The sequence below is a fragment of the Hippopotamus amphibius genome, chromosome 1 (assembly GCF_030028045.1).
Source record: "Hippopotamus amphibius kiboko isolate mHipAmp2 chromosome 1, mHipAmp2.hap2, whole genome shotgun sequence".
In the NCBI taxonomy this organism is placed as follows: domain Eukaryota; kingdom Metazoa; phylum Chordata; class Mammalia; order Artiodactyla; family Hippopotamidae; genus Hippopotamus; species Hippopotamus amphibius.
Genome location: NC_080186.1, coordinates 6,800,518 through 6,823,374, shown reverse-complemented (window position 1 = coordinate 6,823,374; position 22,857 = coordinate 6,800,518). Strand labels below are relative to the sequence as shown.

The window sequence follows — 22,857 nt, the reverse complement described above, 5'->3', positions numbered from 1 at the left end:
GGAGGGCCGCAGGCAGGCGCGTCCGGCAGGCGCTCCTGCAGGGGCGGCGAAGTCCTCGAAGGCCAGAGCGGGGAGGGGCGGCCACCCTGCCCCCACACATTCACCGCCCCTCCACAGACAGCATCAAAGAGTGACAGCCAGACACTGTCACCGCGGGGAAGGTCACATGTGGGTCAGAGCCGGCGGCACGGGAAGGGAGTGACCTATCTCCGAGGCCCATTCAGGAACCTCCCTGCAAACCCAGACGTCTGATGCAGCCAGACAACAAAGCACAGGGGGCTGGCGGGAGGGCTGGAGGTGTCTGATGGTCCAACGCGGCACTCCCCTCCGTCACGGGGGCCTCCCCACCGCCACACCTCGGCCTCCTGCTGCCCATCGGGGTGGCCAGACCGGATGCGCGCCCCCGCCTGCACTAACTCTCCTGAGCCTCTGGATCATTCTCAATTTTCACCCTCCGTGGAACCAGAGGTGGTCCCGGCCTCTCCAGAATTCAGCCCAGGACCCCATCACCACATCTCTCCCCGACAATTATACCACTTCTCACAAGGCTGTGAGAAAAACTTGTCACCCTGCGTCTTATTCATAGAAACCCCTTCTCAATCAATCATTAAGTCGGGACTTGGAAATCTCACTTGCCAACAGGTCAAGTCACGATACAGACTGGGGAAGAAAAACCAGTGGGAATCTGTCAACAACTTGTGAAAGTGAGAGACGGGCATGGGTGTTGGAGTTGACGACCCAGAGTTGAAATCCCAGCTCTGACCCTTCCCCAGCCATGACCCGAGATGTTCTGGGCCTCAGTTTCCCCAACTGCAAAACGAGGACAATAACCATGTGTCTCACAGGGATGGTTTGACGGTTAGATGGTGCCAGGGCACACACGTCCCAGTGCCTGGCACACACCAAGCACGCGCTGAAGACAAGCTACAGAGATGAGGCCAAGACAAAGAAGAAGGAGCCCAGGCACCAGGGACTAAGTCCCAGGGGCTTGTGTCATTAATAAAGAGTTACTCAAGGGGTGGCAAGGGATAAATCGGTAGACTGGGATTGACATATACACACTACTATATATAAAATAAATAACTAATAAGGACCTACTGTATAGCACAGGGAACTCTACTCAATACTCTGTAATGACCTATATGGGAAAAGAATCTAAAACAGGGTGGATATATGAGCGGTATAACTGATTCACTTTGCTGTACACCTGACACTAACACAACATTGTAAATCAACTATACCTCCAATAAAAATCAATTTAAAAAAATAATCAGGGATATTTAATCCAGAAAAAGAAAATCCAAAGACTGAAAACTATTTGAAAAGGAAAAAAAAAAGGCCATCACAGGATGGGAGTTCAGGAAGAGCAGGTACTGAAATCCCCCGCCTAACGCTATTCCCAGGTGTAAGCTACCTGGGACGGCCTTTGCCCACCTGTACAACAGACACCTTGTGGCTTCTCCCCCAGAGGGTGAGAGGCTGTAGTTGATAAATGGACAGCGCGGGCCCAGAATGGGGCCACACGCAGCGAGCCACTAGGTCAGCCACACCCACTGGCATTGACCTTGCTGCCGCTGCTGCTGCATCTCCAGCCGCACTCTGCCCAGACACTGGCCGCTTCCCCTCCCCACCCCCCCTCAAGGTACCCGCTGCAGCTGAATGAACCTCTCCCAGGAAATTGGCAATGCCCCGAGCCAGCCCAATGTCCCATCCTGACCCTCGGGACGCAGCACGGTTCACATGGTAGCATCGCTGAAATCGGGCTGGTGCTGGAGTCCGAGGCTCATTACGGCAACAGCAGGAAGCTCGTTACAGAACGGGGAACCTTCCTCTCGATGGGCCATAGAGGTGATGAAATACAGCATCCACAGGCTGCCCGTGTGTCTCCCACGCTGGGCCACGAGCTTCTGGAACAGCTCTCTTACACATTTTCGGCTGAACAGTAAGTGTTCACTAAACGTCTGAGAATTGAACTGCAGAAGCACCTCTCTCTCTCGGGTACCAAGGTGATGCCTAATAGGTTGGGGCAAGTTTAGATCAAGGGCAGGGCCTGCTGTCCCCTGAGAAAGGGTCCCGGTACTTGGAGGCCATTCTGTGCCATCCAGGATACTTGGAATTCCACACACACACACACACACACACACACACGCTTTCTTTGTCAAGACTTCTGGCTGCACCTCCACGTACCACTAACCCAGAAACTTAACACTCCACAGAATCGGCTAAGCCCGAGGAATGCAGATGTTTAAGGCCCACCGCCGGCGATGCCTCCGCAGACTAAACTGAGGAGGTTTAAGAGCTTTCTTCAGCTGTGTGTGCGTGCGTGCGTGCGTGCGTGCGTGTAGAAGGAGAAGGTTCAAGAGGAAACAGGACTATTTCCAGGACCTGTGATTATACTGCTGCCAGCCTCGCCGTCTTGGCCTGGGGAGGGGGTCAGGGACTCAGGGATCGAGATGTGAACAGAGCAGAGGAGAAGCAAGATGACTGTTTTTAAAGGGGGGAGGGCCTTCCCCTGGAGCCTGGGGAGTGACCCCTCCTGGTCACGCCAATCTTTCATGAGCAGAGCTTCCTGTAATTCCGTTCCACGAAAACCAGCCATGGTGAGAGGTGTGGCTTCAAAAACACCAGTGACGTAAATGAAAAGTCCCCACAGGGAAGCAAGAGACACGGAGCCCACCCTCCAGGACGCTGTCCAAAGGAAGGACGCGATCGGTGGGAGTTGGGGGCAGCCCCTCGGGGTGCCGACAGCACCCTCTACAGCTGGGATAAAGTCATAGCTGGAAAAGAATCGGCTGACTCAGCCCCACCGTGTTCCAGGCACTGTCTCAGGTTAGGTGCCGGGGCTGCTGAACTAGGTAGATGGAGCCCCTGCCCTCGTGGAGACAGACAGTCCACAGACAATCGCGGAATATGAGCTGATCAGATCAAAGATGCTAACTTTCCCACGGTCAGTGAAGAGGTTGGCCAGCTCCTTCACTCATTTACTCATTCCTCCAACAAGTTCCCACTGAGCCCCTACCGGGTCCCAGCCAGCGTGCTAGGCGGGCATCAGAGCTGACCATGACACCCAAGATCTCACCCTGGAGGGTGTTTCGGTGACTCCCACCACATCTGCTAAGACTCCTCTAGGTTCCTTATGAGCCCCAGGCCAGGCACTGAGCACAGGGACCAGACCCCAGGCTCTGTATCACCAGTTCCCAGGGTGATGTGGGGTGAATCCACCCGGCTGGCTGGGGGTGGGGGGGGGGGGGAAGGGAGGAGGTTTCAGGAGTGGACCCTGAAGACAGTGACGCACCCAGCACACAGAGGGCGGTCCTGGCCTGGGAGGCAATAGAGATTAATTATCACCTTCCAATCTATCTTGTTGCTGCTATAACCCCCCTGCCTAGAACAATGGCCAGGACAGGACATAGTGGGTGCTCAGTAAATATTTATAGAAGGAGGTTTTTGCTATGTAAATTTACGAAGGAGGCAGAGAGAAACCAAAGATGGGGGGAGGGTGTCCAGAAACAGTGAGAAACAGACACCAACCTGGACATCGGGAGGCCTTGGCAGAGAACTCTGGCCCTGTCCTGAGCAGACACGTCCGGCCGCCACAACAGAAGTCACCTGACCCAATGGGCCTGAAGTATGGATTCCTCTCCACCCTTCTGAGGGTCCCACCTCTGACCCCAGGACTGGGCAGGCAGGTGGCCAGTCCAGGGCCAGGCCCAGCCAGGGTCCTCCCGGGAGGTCTGGGGCTGGGTGCTTGGGGACAGGAAAGTCAGGGAGGGAGCAGCTCGGGTGGCCACAGGACCAGTGGGCATGGACTGGGGCGCTTACTTCAGCTGGGCTGTCCTGTCTCCACCCACCAGGCTGAACAGTGCTGTCAAGCCCTGCCCTTCGAGAGGTAGCCCTACTAACATTGCCCCCACCCAAACCACACCAGACACACCTGGGTCTGGGAGGAGCCTACACGTCCTAGCCACAGAAAAACCATCACCCGCTGCTGCTGCAATCCAATCTCACTCTGCCCCTTCCCAGCCCCTGGGACCCCCCCTCTCTGATCTGGGTGGACACCTGGGGCTGCTGCACGGTGAGGCCTTCTCCCCACTCCCCATCAGCCCTGCAGGCCAGGACTTCACCAAGCCCCTCACCCCAGGCGGCCCACATTTCCTCCTCAGCTTCAGAGGGGAACAGCATCGGGGTCCCGGGGAGGACGGGGTGGAGCAGCAGGGCCCCCAGCACGGTCCTCGTCCTTCCAGACGGCCTCCTCTCCTGCCTCTGCACCTCACGTCCCCAGGTGAGGAGTCGCCATCGGGGATGAAGCCCTGCCCTGAGGGGGCGGGGCGTGTCCCACGGGCAGGGTGAACGGCACGTGGCCGTGGTGGCTCCATCCGCTTCTCTCGCCAGCCTGCCGCGTCCACCCTCTGCCTGCAGGCCACAGGATGCTGCCGCTCGGGGCCCTCCCGGTGCTGTCCCCTCGGCTCCCACCTCCCGGTCCCCACCTAACCTCCAGGACTTACTGCAGCCTCCGCCCCCAAGGTGGGGCTCCTGGGTGAGGGGTCCCTCGTCGGACTGTCCCCTGCACCAGTCACGCTGTGTTATGATTACAGCTCACATGACTGTCCCCACCACGCACGGAAAATCCTTGGGGGGTGTGTCCAGAGCCCGGCAGATATACTGACCTGGGCGAGCCACTGGAATTGCTAGGTGACCAAAGATCAAGTCTCTGATTGAAGGAAACAGCTGCCTCCGAGGCACCAGCCACACGTCATTGAGTCCTTCGTTAGTCCTTGTGGTGCTCCCCACGCCCATTCTTATGGACGTGGAGACTGAGGTGCAAAGAGGCTAAGTCATCTGTCCAGGATCCAGGTCAAAAGCCAGAATCAATGAGAAGTTGTTGTATAACAAAGGGAATCCAACTCGAGGATGGAAGATGCCTTAGAGGACTGGGGCGGGGAGGGTGGGGGGGACTCGAGGGGGGGGGAATCAAGGAAGGGAGGGAATACGGGGATATGTGTATAAAAACAGATGACTGAACTTGGTGTACCCCCCAAAAATAATAAATAAATAAATAAATAAATAAATAAATAAATAAAAAAGCCAGAATCAAAACTCATGGTCCCGGGGGGCTTCCCTGGTGGCGCAGTGGTTAAGAATCCACCTGCCAATGCAAGGGACACGGGTTCGAGCCCTGGGCCGGGAAGATCCCACATGCCACGGAGCAACTAAGCCCGTGCGCCACAACTACTGAAGCCCGTGTGCGTAGAGCCCGGGCTGCACAACAAGAGAAGCCACCGTAATGAGAAGCCCACGCACAACGAAGAGTAGCCCCCACTCACCACAACTAGAGAAAGCCCGCACACAGTAAGGAAGACCCAACACAGCCAATACATAAATAAATAAATAAATAAATAAATAAATAAATAAATTGTAAAAAATAAAATCAAATCAGGTTGTTTGTAAGAAAAAAAGATGAAAGAAAGAAAAAAAAAAGAAAAACAACTCACGCTCCCCCCAGGCTACTAGAAGCCTGAGAGTGGAGGCGGGGGTGGCCTCAGGGACATGGCTGGAGGCCCTGGCGTCCTGCCTCCTGTCCCCCAGCTGCCTGGAGATGCTGTGTCTCAGGCAGGGCCCGGTCTGCTGGGGAGGGAGCACAAAGAGGAGGCAGGGGCCAGAGGCAATGGACAGCACAGGCAGCGCAGACCAGGAGGGACCAGACTCGGGGAGGCAGGAGAGGCTACCTCCCCAGCCAAGGACCCAGGGGCCTCAGCCCAGACCCCTTGGCCCCGCCCTCACCAGCCCACAGGAACCCCAGCCCACACCCCCCACGCAGCATCTTCCCGGAAAGAGGGAAGAGCAGTGGCTTCCTGTGGCCCCCACCTGGCTGTCAGGGGCGCGACCGTCCACAGCATCCCCTGGCTCCCGGGGGACGCTCGGTCAGACCCTCGCACTCGCCCGGATGCTCCAGGGCAGGCCTGGGGCACCGGGAAGTTCCAGAAGAGCCTGGGCGCAAAAACCCAACAACGGTCGGGACTCCCCTCAGGCCTTTGCCTGTGTCCCCGCTTCCTGTCTGTGCGACCAGGGCAGCGGAGCCCGGAACACGGATGGAGGCCGGAAGGTCAACAGAGAATAAAAAGCATCCACCCAAGAAGCCCACGGAACTGTGGGGGCTCAAAAAAAAAATCGGTCCCCTCATCACAGGAAATCAGCTGCACGCGGCTTTGAACCTATCTTTTCCCACCTGGTGGAATGAAAATCTCTACCCCACACCCATGCACGAGCACACACGCACACACAACACACTTCACACCTTCACCTCTTGACTTGGGAAGGCCGTGAGACCTGGATCCTGGACAAATTACTCAGCTTCTTTGAGCCTCCGTTCCCACATCTATAAAAACAGGTTCCCAGACACCTAAACTGAAAACCCTGGAGTCCTGTTGATTTTGATGATGGTATCTATTAAGCACTTACTACACTCTGGGGACCATCTAAGCTCCTAAGCGTATGCACATCCCCTGCCACCAGTGAAACATCGCTTCCCTTCTTCCCCTTCCCCCCCCCCCCCCCCCCAGTTCTTACACATGCTAAGGTCCAGCTTCAGTGTCACCTCCTCTAGGAAGCCTTCCTGGATTCACCTTCTGAACCTCATCAAAATCCTTCAGAACTCCACTGGCCTCTCATTGCCTTTATTACCCACTGCCTAACACGATATTGTTTGAGAGTTTTCAGTATATCTGCCCTTCTTCCCTTCCAGAAAGCACATGAAGCAAGCTCTCAAAGGCCAGGATTAAGGATCGTAAGTTCCAAGGCACATTCCCTCCTCGGAGCAGGAAGGCGGCCTTGGAGCCAGTTATGGGAAGGACAGCACCTGGCAGCTCACCCACGTCAACCCATCCCATCCATGGGGTCCTCTGACACCTCATTTCACACATGGGAAACTGAGGCCCAGGTCACAGAGGCAGGAAGTACCAGAGCAGGACTCCGGCCACCTCTATCTGACTCCGAAGACAGGTTCGTAACTGCTCCAGCCCCCAAACCCAGACTAGACACAGCATCCTCCGGAGAAGAAACCCTGGACCAGAGACGCCATCCAGCAGAGCACGTGCATGTGTGCTGAGGCAACACATGGGCTCTGAGATCCCCAGACACTCCCAGACCCGTTGGTAAATAGCGACTTCTCCATGCCCCTGGGTGCCCACTCCCCATGGATCAGCCCCTTTGCCACAACCCACGGCCCCTCATCATTCGCCAACTAAAGGGGTCATGCCTGGCATGGCAGAAACCCCAGGACCCAACCTCAATGTCAAGTCTGCTCTGCTTGGCCAGTGCCCATGCCAAAACAGCATGCAGACATTACCTGTGTATGTGAACACACACACACACCCCTCCCTTGCCCCCGGGGGCTGCCTCTCTGTGCCCGGGCACACCACCAACTCCAACTCACCTGAAGCAGGTGGCCCGGCCAGCTGGGTAGTGTCTCTTTCCCAGGCCCAGTCTCTTGGGAGGTGCAGCCAGCCCCAGGGCAGGTGAGGCCGTTGGTCTCACCTGGCACCTTCCCCAGGTCCCCCCTGCCCCGCCCCGTGGGACAGGGCTGAACCAGGAAGAGCCTGGGGCCCCCGTTCCCTCTGCAGGACCCGGTGGCCGCTGCACCTCCCTGGCTTCCCGCACCTGGCCCCCGCTGGTCAATGACTAAGCGATTTCCACCTCGGAGCCTGCCTGGCAGAGGCCCCGTTGGCTGCGGATCGGCACCAGGATGCCCGGAGCCGCACACAGTAAAACCCATAATTGGCGAGTCCTCTTCTTGGGAAAGAAAACCCCCTCCATGTTTTGTTTTGTTTTGTTTTCCCCTTAAATGAAACAAATCCACCCACGTAGTTACTGGAAACTCAAGCATGTGAAACTGAACCGTTTGCAAAGAGAATTAGTCAGCAACCTTGTGAGCAGAGGAGCCGTCCCTCTGTGGGTGGAGCTGCCTGTGCTCTCGGGGTTCCCGTCCAGGAGGGGAGCAGGGCGGCACTGACCCCCACGCCAGGTTCCCCAAAGTCCAGGTGATGTTCTGGGGCTGGGTCAGCACGAGACGGCATCGCCATCCGAGGGCGAGTCCACCGGCACCAGGTGGAGGGGACGTGCACGTCTCCCTACTGCACACGGTGATGGTGCTAAGCCCAGGCTCAGGGTCAGGCTCATGTTCAAATCCCACCCCCTCTGGTGAGGTGACAGTCCAGATCTCAGTTTCCTCCTCTGCAGAATGAGGATTACAGAACCCGCCAGGTGCTCAGTCAGATCACCAGAGACAACCTAGGGGAAGTTCTTTGTGCCTGGTGCCAGGGAGGCGGCCATAAATGCTGACTCTTGAGAAGGTGCCTCTCCTAGGGGAGCTAAGGAGATGCCTGGCTTCTCTTAGGGGTGAAAGAAGTGGACACTATAGGGCCGTGGCTCCACATCTCTGGGTAGGAGAGGCCACCTCCTTCTACAGGACACATGCCTACTCTTAGCCGCAGTCCACACTCGGCCCTAGAGCCTTCCACTGGCTGCTTCATTTGCACCTCCTTCCTGGCCCCTGGGGGCACATGAGTTTGTGACCCAGTTTAAAACCATAATATTATGTAGGAGCACAACCGTAGCCACTTGTCACTCGAAATAATCACAGGAAGTGTCTTTCAGGAATGTAAGTAAAGTCTGATGCTTAAGGCTGATTTTTCTCAGAGAAAAACATGACGATGTAAGAAGACCTATGCCCCACTCTTGCTGAGGGAAACCCAGGGTGGGGGGCGGGCAGTAGTTTTCTGAAATTCTTTAAGGGATTTACAGAAGCAAGTGTCCAGCGTTCTGCCCTTCATTGCCCAAACTTCCTTCCTCCACCTCCTTTGGCTTCTGTACCCAAAGAGGGCCTTGCTCTTTGGATCTCACCCCTCTGGACGTGCAGAAGGTGGGCAGTGGGTCAAGACGCTGACAAGCGGGGCCTTCAAGAGGATTCCAGGACGGCTGCTCGCAGGACGGGGAGCCCCCAGCTTTCCCAGTTGGCCGGCTGTTTTGTTTATTTAAGGGGGCAGGGGAGATAGGATTCAAGAGACACGGCTGAGCCTACTCACAGCTCAGCAGAGATGCTGAAACTGTCCAGTGGACGTTTGAGGACCTTTCCAAGTTGTCTTAGTCCCTCCTGAAGGGAAAAAGTCAAGACTCAAGATCTCCCGTTTTCCTGCCTCACCAATGACACTTGGCATATTTAGCAAAGGAGCCAGCCACGGCGACACAGCAGGGCCAGGCTGGACCCACCTGGACCCCGCAGTACCGCATCACGTGACCCTGTTCTCCCCTCCTTGTCTTAGCTCTCATGCCTCCTCCACCTAGGCACCCCTCCTGGGCCCTCTCCCTTGCTTGACTAAGGCGTCTCTCCTCCAGAAAGTTTTCTCCCCCACCATCCCCCCAAGCACCCCAGGTACACCCTATCATAGAACTTCCAGGGGGCGGTCTCCCAGCGACTGCAGCCTCCCCACCCACTCCCCATCCACGCCCACTCATGAGCCTCCTCACGCCCTGAGGCCGTGTGGGGCAGTGATTCAGAGCACAGGCTGTGTCTGTGTCCAGCTTGACTTCCTGGCTGTGTGTGATCCCAGGCAAATGATTTGAATTTTTGTGCTTCAGTTTTCCCATCTGTAAAATGGGCATAACAACCCCCACTCAACGGGATTCTTGGGAGCAGTATAAGTTAATGCACGGAAAGTGCCGAGAGCGGTGCCTGGAACATAGCAGATGCTCAATGAACATTAAGTGAACTGGTCTAAACACAGGAGGAAAGAGTGGTCCACCTATGCAGATCTGCTAAGGATACACACAGCCTCGAGCCCGGTTTGAACAACTGGCACTCACTGTCCCTGGTCACCTCACCTTTGCATCCTCCACAGAGTCCAAAACTCTACCTGGGCAGCCTTCAGTAGGTGCTTTCCAAAACCACGCTGCTTCCCGGAGATGACAAGACGTGAGGTCATCCAGTCCTCAAAATTCAGCTCTTGAGCTGCTTGCCCAAGAAACCTCCATGATCATACCTGCCTATATCCTACCAGCATTTACTGGACTCAGGAAAACTGCAATCCCGCTAACCCAGTTCCCACCTGCAGAGAAATGAATCCTGCATTAGCTCCTACTGTTTACACTCTGAGCCTTGAAGAGACAGCCTCACACTGCTATAACATGCAGAGAGGTCAGGTACTACCTGCTTTGTCTTATAAAAAATTCAGGGGAAGCAGTTACACCAAAACTAGGTCCTCAAGGGGCTTCCTGTAACTCAAGGAGGGAAAGCCAGCCCCACTTTTCCACTTTATCTAAACACAGCTATTTTGTCTGGCTAAGAGTGAAGCATGGTTCAATCCAAGGAGAAAAGTCCCCATGGATGCTCCAAACCCACTTTCCCGGGAAGAAAACAAAGATCACATCCTAGACCCATAATACAGTGGATAAAACCACATCTTACAGGACTTCCCTGGTGGCTCAGTGGATAAGACTCTATGTTCCCAATGCAGGGGACATGGGTTTGATCCCTGGTTAGGGAACTAGATCCCACATGTATGCTGCAACTAAGAGTTCACGTGCCACAACTAAGGAGCCCGCCGGCCACAACTAAGAACCCGCTGGCCACAACTAAGAAGCCCACCTGCTGCAACTAAGACCCAGAGCAACCACATAAATAAATAAATATTTTTAAAAAACCAAACAAACCACATCTTGCGTCTGACACCCGGTAGCTCGGGTAGAAGCATCTTGGGTGCTGCAGCTCACCCTGGTCCTGACCTTTCTCTATTCCTACAGGTTTACTGAAGCATGTCGGAGGGAGGGCAGAGGCAGGAGTGAATGGGAGAAGACCCCTGTTAATCTGCCTCTAGGAGAGTATCCCCCCAAATTATTTTCAACAGCTGCAGTGATTCCCCCTCCCCAAATTAAGCCTTGTACAAAACCCTGCCCTGCTCAAGAAAAAAGAAAAGAAAAAAGTTGAAGTGCTCTGTTCCAATGGCCTGTCTTCCCACGCTTCGTGGCATCCCTGAGGCTCTGTGGGAAATCGGGGACTGCGGAGGTGGTGTCCACACACCCATGGGACAGAGTCCCTCACAACCTTCCAAGCAGGGGGTCCAGGACGCCCAGTGCCCCCTTGTCAGAGCCTCCTAGGAAATAAGAACACAGTTTTAACCCTCCAAAGCACACGAGCCCCATCTGACCCTTCTGGGACTTCACTGTCACCCCTAACCCCGATCTGTCTGGAAGGAGGACGTCCCCTGCGTGTGGTCGAGCCACGTGGTTGGGTGGTGCCCGCTGCCAGCGTGCTGCAGACGTGGGGCTCCCGACACCGGCCTCTGCTCTTGCCTGTGTTCAAATTTTTCCATTAAAAGACACATGTAAACACTGACTGCAAAGCAAAACCTCAGCAGAGTGAGACACCCCTGGGGGTGGGTGGGTGTGTCGGGGGAGACACCCCAGTCACGGCTTCGGACTCGGCTCAGACAGGGCTTCTGGGTCGAAGCTGTCTGGGCACCTCTCAGTGTGGGCACCGTGGCAGCCGAGACAGCGCTGGCATTCAGGGAATACTGGCTGAATGATGAAGGAATTTAAAAAACCCTTTATCACGAGCTGTCTAGACACCCCTGAGGGTGACACAGTGGTGAGGAAGATGGGCTTTCTGAGGGCCTGGAGAGCACGAGGCAGGCGGTGGGGGGCAAGGAGACAAAGATATAATAAAATATACAAAACAGCTCAACACTGGCCCACTAGGCTGGAACTGGAAGGAGGGGGCGCGGGGGAGGAAGCCCTATCTTTTGAACCTCACACTCCTCCAAAGATGAGCAACATTTTTTAAAAGGATCTTGGCATTTATATATAATTTATACATAATTAGAACAGATTTCACACTGGTGTCGCCCCTTAAGATGATCCTGCCAAGCTTCACCAAGGCAGGGCGACCGGTCTCGTTACAGCTTCTTAAGAGCTCCAAACGGAGACCTTGAGAGGAGCAAGAACCCTCCCTCCCCCAGTAAATCCACAGAGGTGCCCCCAGCACTTGGCAGGGCCCCTCCCCTCCACAAAAACGGCCTTCCTCTGACTCCGCTGTTTAATCTCAGGGTTGCGTGAGGCACCTTGGAATCCACCAGGAAATCGACAGGCGGATCCACCATCGTGGCCCGTTTCCCACGGCGGGTGTGGGAGCTCTCAGGGTCTCCCCATCAGCCCCCACTCCCGAGGAAGTGCAGGGCCACCGAGCAGCAGCACCGCCCCAGCCAGAAACCCCAGCCTCGGTCAGACCTGCACCCAAATCACCAAGCAGATGGTTATAATGATCTGCTCGGCGAGCGCCAAGCACATCCAGGCAAACAGACCCAGGAGCTGAAGTGATGCTCCCAAGAGGCACTGGTCCGAGCGCTGACCGCACAGCAAATGGAGACAAAGTGTCCTGTTTACGCACACATCATAGGAGCAACGTTTGGGGCAAACAGGGGCGGGATGCAAGGTCACCCTATACCCACCAACAACCCCTGGACCCGGCATTCAGGGCTCTCTGCCACACAGCAGCCTTCCCTCCTCCTCAGGGTCACTCTACGAGACCCCCAGCCTTGACAGCCACAGGAGGCCTCCTGTGCCCACTCAGCACACCCGGCAATTAGCTAGTGTTTCTTGCACACAGCTGTCGTCATCTCTACCTGCTTGACTCCAGACTCTTGAGGGCGGGCTGCTTCTCACACCTCCAGAGTGACGTCTAGCAAATAGTAAGCTCCCAATAAACGATGCCATGGGTTCAGCAGTCACAACAGAAAGGACACAGCTGTGGATCAGGCCAACCTTCTATCATCCTGGAGCCATTTCTTCTCCAGAGGCACAGAAAAAGTCTCTGATACTCACTCTTTTCGTCCGTAAATGGGGAGGTCATACCTCCTCACGGGTTGTTTGAAGGATGAAATCCGTCTACAGCAGCAGAGCACCGTGCCTGGCACACGGGGTGCATTCGATACAAGCTAAAACCACTTCTGGCGGAGTCATACACAGCGCAGACGGCGGTCAAGATACCCTCAACTGCCCAAGAATGGGAGGAGAACGCAGGAAAACGTTGTCAGAGGGCTCCTAGGACTACGGGGCCGGTGTGCTCAGGTCAGGTATCCCTGGTGCCCAACCCCATGCATGTCTACGAATGGTCCTCCCACCCGCGGTCACGGCACCATGGCCGGTGACCCAGTCAAGAGTGGCCCTAGAGCAAATGGCCCCAGTGGACACTGGTCAAGGCATCACCGCCCCAGAGCAGGGCAGGAAGCTCTCGATCACACTGCAAATGAGACAGAAGACAGCCAGGTCTCAGAAAACTGGGAGGAAAGGGGAAGAGAAAGAGCCAGCTAAAGCTGAAGCTCTGCTCCCAGACGGGCCAACAGGATTTGAAAGTGGCACCAAATGGCAACGCTGTCAGAGACCAGCCCTGGAAACAGCTCCCACCCCGGACGGCTGGGGGAGAAGGAGCGCCACGACCCCCAGCCTCTGCGCTGGTCCACAAAGACACATGTGGCATCGCTGCCGGAGGGTGGGCTGCACAAAGTGAGCTTGAGACCAGGTCACGCCCTGAAGGCCACGTCACGGGTTTGGGAATTCACCCTAAGCGCCACAGATGCTGCTGACGGGCTTTAAGAAGAGAGGTGACATTGTCAGGCGCTCACTTTTAAAAGATCACCGGAAAAAACAAGGAGCGGTGAGAAAGTTCACTGGCTGCTCAAGAGGTCAGTGGCTGGGTCCTCGGTGGCTAGGGATACGGAGGGAAAGGCAGGTGTCTACAGTTTCCTGCTTTTTCCAGGTGAATATTTTAGACAAGCTCTTGTTTCCACCTTTGAGTGGCACTCAAGTGAGCCAGGAGGGGAAATCCAGCTTCCTTCTAGGAAGCACTTCGATGTGCTGTGCCCAACATCATTAGCCAGAAGCCAGACACAAAAGGTCTGGGAGTGGGTGATTCCATTTATAGGAAATGTCTGGGATCGGCAAATCCATAGAGACGGAAGGCAGACGGGTGCTTGCCAGGGACTGGGGGAGGGGGCACGGGAAGTGACTGCTTAATGGGTACAAGGTTTCCATTTGGAGTGAGGAAAACGTTCTGGAACTAGATGGAGGTGGTTGCACAACGTGGTGAATGTACTAAAGGCCACTGAATAGCTCACTTGAAAATGATGAATTTTATGTTATACGGACTTCACCTCGATTAAAAAACAAAACAGAACAGGGACTTCCCTGGCGGTCCAGAGGCGGTCCAGACTTCCTGCTTCCCATGCAGGGCGTGCAGATTTGATCCCTGGTCAGGGAACTAAGATCCTGCGTGCTGCATGACGTGGCCAGAAATTTTTCTTTTTAAATGTAAAACAAAATTAAAAAAAAAACCCAAACCATAATCGGCCAATATGACAGAGCACATCAGCATATGGAGACCTCCTGGAGTCAGGAGCCACCAATGCCATTTCTGTTGTGGGGGGAGGTGCCACCATTTCCCCTCAAACCTGGGGCCACTTCAGACTCTCATCAGCCCCCTACACCCCATGTATCAGGCCACAGGTGACATCTGACCCTCTGGTCTGCCTCTCAGCTCACTCGCTTCTGCTGCCTTCCTTGTTTGTGACAGAGTTTGATGATGAATAGTGTTGACCTGGGAGAGCCGGGCTGCAGGGCTCAGCTCCCTGCTCCCGGGTGGCCCTGAACTGGTCTCAGTTGCCTCATCTGTAAAATGGGGCAGCACCTACCTGCCCTACAGGCCTCACTGACATTATGAAGACTGAGCGACTGCATGCACACACAGCCCCTGGGAGCGCGCCTGGACAAGTCAGCCTCCATGAAGTGGCTGTTGTGACCATGCTCCAAACCCAGCCTGTGCCTGCATTCACGCTGCCCCTTCTCCACCCGATCGCTTGTGTGCGGCTCTTCTTCCTACATCGGTGACTCCACCCGTCCAAAGTGTCCAGCCTGGTGTTCAAGCGCCCCTGAGCCCATCCTGCCCATCCACCTACCCCCACGTCCCCCACACTCCCTCCCACCTCCACTTCCGTGTCTGGGCTGGAGGGTAAGAGGCATCTGGCAGGAAAACGGGTTCTCTCCTGCCACACACACCCGTTCTGCTGTGCCCAGAGTGCTCTCCATGGTCAAAATGTGCCTATTTAGAGTGAAGATATAGTGAGCAAACGGGAGCAGGAAGCAGCATCCACCATGAGGGAGGCCCGGGGACTCAGCCATCCCGCTGCAGAGACCTATGGCCAAGAAGGTGAAGATGGCCAGCAAGAACCAGTCATTGCCCTGAGGCGCTCAGCCACTGACTTGAGGAGTTCGAGTCAGAGCACACCCTCCAGGTGCATTCCTGTGCCCCGCCCCTCTCCATGAGAGCATCCCCCAATATCCTCCCCCTCCTTGTGTGACTATCCCCCAATGTCCTCCCCCTGCCCATAAGAGCATCCCCCAATGTCGTCCCCCTCTCCATAAGAGCATCCCCCAATGTCCTTGCCCTCCCCATGGGAGCAACCCCTAATGTCCTGGCCCCTCTCCCCATAGGCCCATCCCCTGCTCTCCAGCCTCTCTGCCTCATTCAGCCCCACTCCAGCCACACACTGGCCCAAGTTCACCTTCCACACCTGCCATCCTTCCACCTAAAATGCCCACTTGCCTCCCTGCCACCTTCTCTCTATCAGCATCTTCCTAGACCCCAGGTAAGGTCATCACGGGAGACAGGCCTGCACCTCCCACTAGACAGACAGGTCTCTGAGAGCGAGGCACCCGCCTCCAGCCTGTGTATCCTCAGCTCCAGCAGACTGGCTGCACACTGTAGCTGCTCAGATCACGTCTGAATGAAAGAATGAACACCAGCAGTTCAATAACAGCTCACGAGAAGAAATTTGTCCTGGAGTTCCTGACCTGCCACGGAGCTGTGGGGGAAATTCTGGTCTGTGAACTGAAAACTTGAGAGTCACGTCCTGTGACAAGAGTCCCAGGAGGGGTGGGTCAACAGGACACAGACGCAGGTGATGAAGCTAGGAGGAAGGGGGCGAGAGGGACCTGCGTGAGGAGGTGGGCGGCCTGAGAGAGATGGGAGGAGGGGGCGTGGGTGGGCGTGGAGGGGTTCGTGGGGGAGACACTGCAGAAAGGGCCAGGAGGCGCCGGCACAAGCAGGAGGGGGTGCAGCAGTGGCCCAGGGGGCGGGAAGGGCGCTGTCTATGCAGGAAAGAGTGGCAACAGCACCAAAGCAGCAGGGACCGTGAGTGAATGTGAACTAAAAGGTCCTCGAGAGCGGAAACCAGCTGTGCATTGCCCTGGGAATGAGAAGCTGGACAGTAGTTGGAGGGGTCGCTTCTCCCGCCCTGACAGCACCTCTGGGGGCTCGTGGCCAAGTGAAACCTGAGACCTGGGGCCCCTCCCTGCTGCACCCTGGCTTCCTGGTCCCTGCAAGTCCCCACAAGTGGCCTCACCTTACTTCTGACCGGCTGGAGGGGGCAGCAGGCTGTGAGGCTGGGCCAGTCACATCAGGGTGGCAAGGAGCCCCAAAGCCCACCATCAGAGCCCCCTTCCTCCTCATCCCCACGGGGACCCCAAAGGCGCACAATGAGGCCCCTCCCTGGAGAGTGTAACTCTCAGGAAGAGTGATGAAAAACCAGAGACCAAGCGTCCACCCACAGACGCGTGGATAAGCAAGATGTAGTCCGGTCCATCCAGACAGTGGAATGATATCCAGCCTTAAAAAGGAAGGAGATTCTGACACGGGCTACAGCACGGATGAACCTTGAAGGCATCATGCTAATTGAAGTAAGCCAATCACAGAAGGGCAATCCTGTATGATTCAGGTTACATGGTGGACCTAGGGTAGTGAAATTCAGAGACAGAAAGTAGAACGGTGGTTGCCAGGGGCTGGAGAGAGAGGGGAGGATGGGGAGTCCGTGTTTAATGGGTACAGCGTTTTAGTTTTGCACGATGATGAAGAAGTTCTGGAGGTGGAGGTGGTGATGGTTGCAGAACAAAGTGAATGTACTTAATCCCACGGAACTTACACCTCAAAGTGGTTAAGATGTCATGTCGATGTTATGTGTATTTAACCACGATTAAGAAAAGAGAGAAGAATCAAACCCTTAAGCCAAGAGAAGGCTTCCCAGATGGCCTTTGGGCACCCATGCACCCACCGTGGAGACCCCAGCACCCACCCTCTTTGTCAGAGGTAGACTCTCCCAGGACACACAGGCCCAGGCTGGAGCACTAGGCCGAGGGCTCTAGTGCCCGGGTCTCTTTCCCGCTTCTAGGTGAAAATGCCAGGAATGAGGGTTCCATGCCCTGGGCACACCTCATCTCATGCCAAACACTCTGTTGCTGATGGCAAAGAAGGTTCCAAAGTTTCTGTCTCCAGCCCAGGCCTCTCTCTTGAGCCCCAGGCCTAGCTGCCATCTGGACACATCCTTGTAGACCACTTGCACCTGGGACAGGTTTAAGGCACGTCCATGTCCTTAGCCTCTAGCTCTCCCTATAGGGTCACCATCCACTCTGACCACCCCCCGCAACAGACATCTGCAATCCTTCCCCCTTCTTCACAACCCACGTCCAACTTGTTAAAAAACCTGTCAATTCCACCCTGAAATTGCTGCCACCTCCATCCCGCCCGGCAGGAAACAGATGCAAGGTAACCCAAGGAAATATTTTTAACACTCAGAGGCCCTGAAAGCACAGTCAGCAGCTGTGTGTGGCCACAAGCAGCTTGTCTGGCCACAAGCAGCTTGTCTGGCGAGGCCTGTTCACAGCTAGGGCAGCCGTCGAGACACAGCAGTGTCACCAGGTCGACCCTAGATTCCTGCTCCGTGCGCTGTTGACATCCCACACGCCCTCAGCCTCGGCCCCACATCCCCAGCGCCTCCCGCATGCGTGTCCCCAGACGCACCTGGCAGCCAAGGGGGCCGGGGTAGGGGGATGGCACGTCCTGGGGCAGCTTCTCCAAGGGAGGCCCAGGGAGACTGCGTGCTCTGTCTCCCCACCAGCAGACACATTTATTTGTTACGTTGGGCAACACACAGAACTTTTAAAACACAAAACAGCAGGAAGCTTCCCAAAGGCTTTGGGGGGGCCGGGGGAGGATGGGGAGGTGGGGGAGGTGGCAAAAAGACAGATGCCCTGCCGTGAGCCATCCTCCCCCCGGCACAGCTAGGAAGGACCCTCAGCTCCAAGTCCAGAAGAGTACCCTTATCCCGATTTGCCCTCCAACGTCTACCTCTTGGACACTTAACGCTTCCCCTAAATGTTTAGAAAGTACTTACAGGTGACTGACATCACGTTTGAGATTTGCTTCCAGATACTCCAGGATGAGTGTGTGCATGTGTGTTTATGTGTGGGCGTGGGCGTGCGTGCATGTACGTGCTGACACTTGAAGCTGGTGAGGGAACCTTCTATTTCCTCACAACTTTGGTGTAGGCTTGAGACTTTCCACAATAATAACAATCTTTCATTTAAAAAAAATTTAACATACGCTTCCTGAAGAAAAGGCTAAGGCGATGGCGGTGGGAGGTGGTACTGGTTAAGGGCTTGGATGCGAAAATTAGGCTCAGGGTTTTCCTCTATCAAACAGTAGCAAGATTCTAACCTTGGCCGAGTCACGTGGCCGTTCCAGCCTCAGTAGAAGGTGGACAACCAGAAGACCCACTTGCTGCCCTGCGTTCTTAGGACGAGGACAAGGGTTAAGGACTCAGATCAGAGCCTGCTACTAGTGGGGGCTGTGACCGTTCGCCTCCGTCATTAGTATTATTAGTGATATTGTTACCATCACCATCAGCATCACCATCAGCATCACTGTCAGCATCACCATCAGCATCATCATCAAACAAGGTTGTGCTCATAAAGGCACTTAGCAGCACAGTGCCTGGCACCTACTAAAGCAGAATTTTTACTCTTAGATTGGGAGGGATGCTATCAGATAACCGGGCAATAGGAGAGCACTTGGCTGAAAGTCCAAAATAAGTGTCCTTTTAAGTCTGGATTTCATGGGTCAGCCTTGTAGGGGAAGGACAAGGTCCACCCCTAGGTGGACCGAGGCACACCTATACCTGCCCTGTGCTTCTGTCTGATAAAGATGCCCATTCTCAAACTTTTGAGGAACTGAAAGATAAACCAATCATGGACAATCACCACAACCTATTTCTTGGGAAGAATTGTTGCAAAATTCCCAGACTAAGCCCATGACACAGTAAGAATCAGAGGTTTCGCCGAACGTGAAAACGCACGCGCAGGCAAGTCTCTGCTCACCCGGGAGAAGGAGGAAGGTGCGAGCAAGGACCATGCGCAGCACGGAGGAGCACAGCATCCCTCATCCTCAGCGAGCTGTGGGCAGTGCGGGCCTCCGCCAGCTGGACGCCCACCATGCTCCCCCCACCCATAGGAAGAAGATTCCCCAGGGAGTGTCAGAGTTTTACCAGGCAGCTCAAGGGAGCCCACTGAAGGGTGGTTTCAGCCTTACTGGAGCTGCCCAAGGAACGCAGGCTCGCCCAGCTCCACAGTGACATCACACGGGGGACCCTGGGCAGGACCACTCCTCCCTAAGAGGCCTGGAACCCCCAGAACCCACAGACTCTCCCTAGAGCCCCCACCTCCCTGAAGCCAGGCCTGCCCCTGCAGCTGCAGTCAACGTGCCACTGCTTTTATTCTCTCTGCTTCGCTGGTGGTAGCCAGACTGGGAAAGGAAAGGAAGTTTGTAAAGTTATTGCATTAGGCCACTCCACACCTCCCCATCCATCTCTCTCGCTCTCTGTCTCTCTCTCTCTCCATCTGCTGGGTAAAGCACTCCCTGCAGAAGAGAAAGCAGTAAGAGAACAAGAGAAGTATTTAAAATGATCTAACCTAACCCATCACTTTACAGCTGGAAAGACATTAAGTGCCTGGCCCATAACCTCAGCACTGGTGACAGTAACCAATAGCAACAACTTAGGGCTCTGGAGACTTGGTCCACAGTCCCTGGCTGTACAATATGGATAAGCCAGCCACCCTCTCTGGGCCTCTGCTGGGAACCAAAGGGCTCGCTCAGATGGATGCTCTATAAGTAACATAGGGCTTCCCTAGCTCTGTGATTCCTCAGTGGGGGAGAAGTCTGCCTACACTCCTAATGCTTAATCTAGCACTTTCCACTGGGGTGGGGGAAGGTCAGGAAGGGGTGCAGCAAAGAAGGGAGGGGCAGCCCCACCCCCATCCCTGCCTGCTGTCCTTAAACCCAAACCAAGGTTAGAGGTCCGCCTCCCCCTAAATGTTCCACCCAGGAGAGAATTCTTTCAAGGACACCAAGCTTTAGTCACCAGAAATGGCATTTTTACCACCAACACCTGTTAAAACTCAACTCATGACCCGTTTCTGATGCTACTGGCTGGAGCATTTAATTAAATATTACTCACTCAGGAAGCAGCCCCTGCCAACTCACCCCCAAACTGTACAGTTCATTTTCAGAGAAAAAGAGACAGGGAGGGAGGAGCCTGTGCCCTCCTCAGCTGGCACCAGCAGAACTGCCGGAGTCCCCTGTACCCCGCTCCAGCGCAGACCTCTTTTTGAGAACCAAGCAGAGAAAGTCTGGTTAGGCAGATCTTAGGAGCCAGCAGGCCCACTGCCAGGTTACCATGGATGACACACACACACTCACTCAGACACACACACACACTCACAGAGACATACACCGACGCACTCAGAGGTGCACACTCACACAAGGACGCTGTTGCACATGCACTTAGAGACACACAGATACACGCACACACTCACGCAGAAACACTCACACACTACACATTCACGCACGTATTCACGCACAGACACACTCACACAGCCCTCTCACACACAGAGTACGCAGCACACCTCACACACACGCAACACTCACTCTCTCCCCGCTGGCCAAGCCACCGCGTCCCCGGGGCCGTGAGCATTCCGAGGAGCCTTTGCCTTGAACTTGAACAGGACAATGACCACAGACGGACCCAGGCTGCTCTGGTTTTTCTGTTTTAATCGATTTCCTGACATAACTCTCCCATGGTTGCCGGGAGAAGCCGCGGCGGCTCCGGGACGGCGGGGAGGGCGGCGCCGCCCGGGGTGTTGCCCGGCGGGCTCCCCGGGGGAGGCGCTGCGGGCAGAGCTGGGGGAGCCCCGAGGGGGCTGGTCGGGCTGCGCTGCGACCCGGGGTGGCGGGAAAAGTGAAAGTAACTTCGTGGAGCGGGGTCGCGCTGCCCCCGCGCGGAAGGGGCAGGTCGGCGCCCCCGCCTCGGCCGCAGGGATGGTCCCGGGAACAGAGGCCCCCGGGAGTCCGGGCACCTAGAAGTCTGCGGGGGCCGCCGCGCGACCCGGACCCCTTCCCGGTCTGCAACCGCCGAGGCTCCATCCCGGGTGCGACGGTCGCCGGGGCCGCCGGGACCCCCGCCCCGTGTCGTCCCCGCAGGTGGGACCCGGGGCCGCGCGACCTCCCCACGCCTGCAGCGGCAGCGGCGCTGGGCGGCGCCCCGGGCCCTTCTCCTGGGACCCGCGGCGAGAGAAGGGCGCCCCGCGCACCCCTACCGAGTCCCCAGCCGGGACCCCAGCCGGTCCCCACTGCCCGGCCCCGCGCCCGGGTGCCCACTCGGTCCCCAAGTGCCGCGATCCCCGCGCGCACCCGGCCCGGACCCGCACCCACCCGGTCCCGGTGCCCGACCCTGCCTACCGCTCCGGGGAGGCCACCGCCGCCGCCGCCGCCGCCGCCGCCCGCTCTCCGGGGCCGAGGAGGCTCCCGCCGCCGGGAAAGAAGTCGCCTCCTCCCCGCGGCCCCGGCGCCAGCGCCTGGAGCCTGGTTCCTGCTGCTGCGAGCGCGCGGGCTACCCGAGCGCGACTTGTGTGCAAAGAAGAAAAAGCAAGCGAAGGCTTTAAAGTGAGAAAAGGGAAAGAGCTGGGGGGCGGGGCCGACCCGCCCTTGCCCCGCCCCTGCCCCGCCCCCGGCTCCTGCTCCCGCTCCGGCTCCGGCTCAGGCTCGGGCTGCGGCGCGCGGGGCGCGGGGCGCGGCTGGGGCGGCGGCGGGGGCGCGGGGCGGGCGGTGTGTCACGTGCCCGGCGCTCGCTCGGCCGCCCCCGCCGCCGCCCCACCCGGAGGCCATCGGGGCGCGCGGGGCAGGCGCCGAAGCTGTGGTCCCTCCGGATGCGTCTTTGGGAAACGCCGGGCAGCCTCCGCTGGGCGAGAGGCCGGGGTTGCAACACCCCGCGGGCCGCGGCGGTGTTGGGCCCGGAGTGGGGGCGGGGGGCTTACTAATAATAATTTTTGTAATCTCTTGGGAGGGTCAGGGTTGTTTCCGTAACCTCCGGAGCAAGGCCTTGCTTGCCTCATCTCAAATTCCCAGCAGTTTATAAAGTTCCGTAATTCTAAGGCACAGGAGAGGAATCCGTGGGCCGGCAGATGACCCAGGGACTCCCCGTCCTGATGGAGCCCACCCCCACGCCCCCGACGCATTTCCGTTTGGGTACCCACAGGACCGGGGTCTTGGGGCTCCCAGACCCTAGGGGCCTGGCACCTTGGCATCCCCAGCTCCTTGATGGTTGGAGCATACAGCAGGCGGCTCCCCATAAATGTTTATTGAATGAATGAATGAGAATGAGATCGCCGGGTAGGTACTCACCATCCCCCACCCTGCCAAGACTTCTCTATGTAGAGTATCCTTTGGCTCTAGGTCACCAAAGAAATTTTCCTCCCTGCCCTCAACAGAGCAGTCACTTGCGCCTAGAACTGGGAAGATTTTAAAGAAACAACTTTTTAAAGAGCAAAATCTCTTTACATTCCTCTGCCTCTCCTTGTGTGTAGTGTCCATTGAAGGCCATGGGGAATTAACATTGTTGGAGAATCTGTTAAGAGGCACGTGGTTCTTTA

The 22,857-nt window shown here is 56.4% G+C and overlaps 1 protein-coding gene across 6 annotated transcripts in view; it reads right to left on the bottom strand.

The window, feature by feature from the left end:
* SPSB1 (splA/ryanodine receptor domain and SOCS box containing 1) overlaps window positions 1-21,866 on the bottom strand; it is a 66,513-nt gene extending 44,647 nt beyond the window's left edge. For 2 of the 6 annotated variants that reach the window (XM_057703405.1, XM_057703421.1), the window contains exon 1: window positions 21,668-21,866. The gene's annotated coding sequence lies outside the window, so the exon portion shown is untranslated. Of the gene's footprint in view, window positions 1-4,667; window positions 5,294-7,432; window positions 7,452-20,857; window positions 20,975-21,640 lie in introns of those variants that run through there. The other 4 variants (XM_057703428.1, XM_057703450.1, XM_057703459.1 and 1 more) reach the window with 4 other exon arrangements.
* Between the last annotated feature and the right edge of the window lie 991 nt (window positions 21,867-22,857).